Source organism: Oncorhynchus mykiss, chromosome 8, assembly GCF_057628025.1.
Source record: "Oncorhynchus mykiss isolate SJ-2025 chromosome 8, ASM5762802v1, whole genome shotgun sequence".
Classification (NCBI taxonomy): Eukaryota; Metazoa; Chordata; class Actinopteri; order Salmoniformes; family Salmonidae; genus Oncorhynchus; species Oncorhynchus mykiss.
In genome coordinates, this window is record NC_143029.1 from 50,725,865 (window position 1) to 50,729,997 (window position 4,133).

General features: G+C 42.0%; 1 long non-coding RNA gene across 1 annotated transcript; it reads right to left on the reverse strand.

Annotated features, from left to right (window-relative positions):
- Positions 1 to 3,313: 3,313 nt before the first annotated feature.
- LOC118965614 (uncharacterized) lies at positions 3,314 to 4,122 on the reverse strand. Its single transcript, XR_016482415.1, has 3 exons — positions 4,033 to 4,122; positions 3,764 to 3,838; positions 3,314 to 3,566 (listed from the first exon to the last, which is right to left on the reverse strand). It is a non-coding gene; the product is annotated as an uncharacterized LOC118965614 (long non-coding RNA).
- Between the last annotated feature and the right edge of the window lie 11 nt (positions 4,123 to 4,133).

Genomic DNA, 4,133 nt, shown 5'->3' on the forward strand with positions numbered 1-4,133 from the left:
CAATATCTGCTAAGAAAGAGCAAGACGAATATCATACTGGCCACATAATGTGAGCTGAACAGATGAGCTAAAAACACTAGCACTGTAAACCCTCAGAACAAAGAGGGCAGCAGCGCCTGGACTTTGCAGTTTCCCTCTTCGAGTCCACCTTCCAAGACTGACGACATGTTGAAAACAAGTGACAGGCTCCCATCCGCGCAGCACCCAAGTGACAACCTCCCATCCGCACAGCACCCACCTCCTCTCTATTCCACACACCAGAATTCAGTATTTCAGTATTTGACTGCCATGTGAGTGTACAAGAAAATCAGAAAGTAAGTTGACACACATGTACCAACAATATATATTTTTAATGTATTTAAATCTAAAATATTGCTGGATTGGTTTTCACAGATGTTTCATAAGGTGTTCGTTATTGTAAATTGTTACATATCCCTTGATGGTATTTGTTCAACATTATTAATTGTTGTATCATAAGATATTCAACCACAAGGGTGTACTAATGAGCTAGGCTCCCAAAAGATGTCTGCAGCATTGAAGGTCCTCAAGAACACAGTGGCCTCCATCATTCTTAAATTTAAGATGTTTTGAACCACCAAGACTCTTCCTAGAGCTGGCCGCCCGGCCAAACTGAGCAATCGAGGGAGAAGGGCCTTGGTCAGGGAGGTGACCAAGAACCCGATGGTCACTCTGACAGAACTCCAGAGTTCCTCTGTGGGAATGGGAAAACGTTCCAGGAGGACAACCAAAAAATGGGGTATTGTGGGTATTAATCCAATTGAATCAATTTTAGAATAAGGCTGTAATGGAACAAAACGTGGAAAAGTCAAGGGGTCTGAATACTTTCTGAATGCACTGACTGATATAGTTCCAGTCCTCTAGGGCTGCACTGTCTCTGTTTTTTGTTCTTGGCTAATAGGCGAATCAACTACACCCTTTTTACACTACTGGGCCAAACGGAGACAAGTCGAGCTCTACTGGGCTGGCCAGGTTACAGATCCACCATAGTTGCTGGAACCGTACTAGAAACAACAACGTAAAAAAGAAAACATCTGAGCCAGGACAGTTTGGTTTGGGTAGGCTTTACAGTGTAAGTCAAATCAAATCAAATCAAATCAAATCAAATTTTATTTGTCACATACACATGGTTAGCAGATGTTAATGCGAGTGTAGCGAAATGCTTGTGCTTCTAGTTCCGACAATGCAGTAATAACAAGTAATCTAACTAACAATTCCAAAACTACTGTCTTGTACACAGTGTAAGGGGATAAAGAATATGTACATAAGGATATATTAATGAGTGATGGTACAGAGCAGCATAGGCAAGATACAGTAGATGGTATCGAGTACAGTATGTACAAATGAGATGAGTATGTAAACAAAGTGGCATAGTTTAAAGTGGCTAGTGATACATGTATTACATAAGGATACAGTCGATGATATAGAGTACAGTATAACGTATGCATATGAGATGAGTAATGTAGGCTATGTAAACATTATATTAAGTAGCATTGTTTAAAGTGGCTAGAGATATATTTTCCATCAATTTCCATCAATTCCCATTAATAAAGTGGCTGGAGTTGAGTCAGTGTGTTGGCAGCAGCCACTCAATGTTAGTGGTGGCTGTTTAACAGTCTGATGGCCTTGAGATAGAAGTTGTTTTTCAGACTCTCAGTCCCTGCTTTGATGCACCTGTACTGACCTAGCCTTCTGGATGATAGCGGGGTCAACAGGCAGTGGCTCGGGTGGTTCTTGTCCTTGATGATCTTTATGGCCTTCCTGTGACATCGGGTGGTGCAGGTGTCCTGGAGGGCAGGTAGTTTGCCCCCGGTGATGCGTTGTGCAGATCTCACTACCCTCTGGAGAGCCTTACGGTTGTGGGCGGAGCAGTTGCCGTACCAGGCGGTGATACAGCCCGACAGGATGCTCTCAATTGTGCATCTGTAGAAGTTTGTGAGTGCTTTTGGTGACAAGCCGAATTTCTTCAGCCTCCTGAGGTTGAAGAGGCGCTGCTGCGCCTTCTTCACGATGCTGTCTGTGTGGGTGGACCTATTCAGTTTGTCTGTGATGTGTACGCCGAGGAACTTAACTTACTACCCTCTCCACTACTGTACTACCCTCTCCACTACTGTACTACCCTCTCCACTACTGTCCCATTGATGTGGATAGAGGGGTGCTCCCTCTGCTGTTTCCTGAAGTCCACAATCATCTCCTTAGTTTTGTTGACGTTGAGTGTGAGGTTATTTTCCTGACACCACACTCCGAGGGGCCTCACCTCCTCCCTGTAGGCCGTCTCGTTGTTGTTGGTAATCAAGCCTACCACTGTAGTGTCGTCCGCAAACTTGATGATTGAGCTGGAGGTGTGCATGGCCACGCAGTCGTGGAGATGCACCTAGAGATGCACCTTCACCACATGGGACAGGTAGGCTGAGAATAATGTACAATGTAGGGAGTACAGTAGATGTACACTTTGCATGTACTGTACAGCAGTGGTGGGCAGTCTCACCCTGCAAGGGCTGGTTTATGATTGCAGTATTTAGTAGTGTTCCAGCACAGGCAATACCCAGACTACGGTTAGTTGAGTAGTAGAATCAAGTGTGCTACTGCTTGGCTGGAAAAAAAGCCTGCACTCACACATGCCCTTGTTGATCACCAGGACTGAATAATTACAGTATGTGTGTACCTGTTGATATCCCACCCCACACCTCTCTCTTACACACACACACACACACACACACACACACACACACACACACACAAAAAGGGGAGTTCCCTTTCACAACTTCATCAGCTGGCAGGAGCTGAGCGCAGCAGAACTGATGAGGTCCTTGAACAACTGCACCATGATATGTCGGTCTGGGGTCACTGGGGTCATACAGTAGTTTAGCAGACCCTAGCTCTAATTATGATAATACAGTTGAGTGGCCTCTATCTTTGGACTTTGATTATTAGTAATGATAACAATAAATAGACTTTCTTTGATTTTGCTAACCCAAACGAAATGTGCTAAGCCCCCAAAAATGTTGTAACTACCAAAGCAAATAACATTACGTTAAAACATTGATTTGTATTTGTTCTTGTTTGTACTTCATGTCCAGAAATAAGTGCTTCCAGGTGGAAAGCCTATTTTAATTAAGATTGAAATTAAATAAATTTTAATCCTACTTTGTAACACAATAAAATGTGAAGAAATGCAAGGGCTCTAAATACTTACGCAAGGCACTGTATATCTCGTAAAGTATGAATTGTGTGTGTATCTTTAAGCTTTATTTATGATCAGGACGGTGGCACACACTCCAGGGAAATTCACATATTTTATTTATTTTTAAGTCTAAATCTTAACCAAACAGAAGCCAGATCCCAGCAATTTCGCTATTGTCAAGCACTCAAATCCGTATCTTTAAAACAATAGTGCGGCTATGTGTTAAGATTGTCAACATGTCAGTGTGTGTTACCATGTTAATTATTCATTTTCACAAGGTTTAGCTTAATCTTAGTCTACTACACACACAGTTTTGTCAATCCTATTGATTCATCATTGTTTCTTCTGAAATTCCTCAGGCACACTGCAAAACAGTAAAGAGGGAATATGAGCAAATTATGAAAGGGAACGTTATTGGACAATGTTGCAGATGAAAACAACCTTTTTAGTTAACATCTGGTGCCATGTATGTTAAAATATATAGTAATGTACTGTAAAATATAATATATGCAATTTAGCAGATGTTTTTATCCAAAGCAACTTAAAGTCATGCTTGCATACATTAAGTATGGGTGGTCCCGGGAATCAAACCCACTATCCTGGCGCAGCAAGCTCCATGCTCTACCATTGGAGTCCCTGTCAAATACATTTGTACCTCTTCTCTATACAATTCCAGATTTAGTCCATGCCATGGACTACTCTAATGCCAGTTTAATTACTGTGTATCAGGGTAAGATCATTGCATTTCAATTAGGTCAATCAAGGAAGTAAACTGAAATTACAATTCACATTTTTTCTAATAGAGAAGCAATGAATGTTTGTTTACTTACTGTGTGTGTGCTGGAGTGAATTCCTCTGCTTTCTGCCTTTCTCCATCCTCCCCAAAGTACTGAACACTGGTGAGTCACATGATACTGGTCACATGACTCAC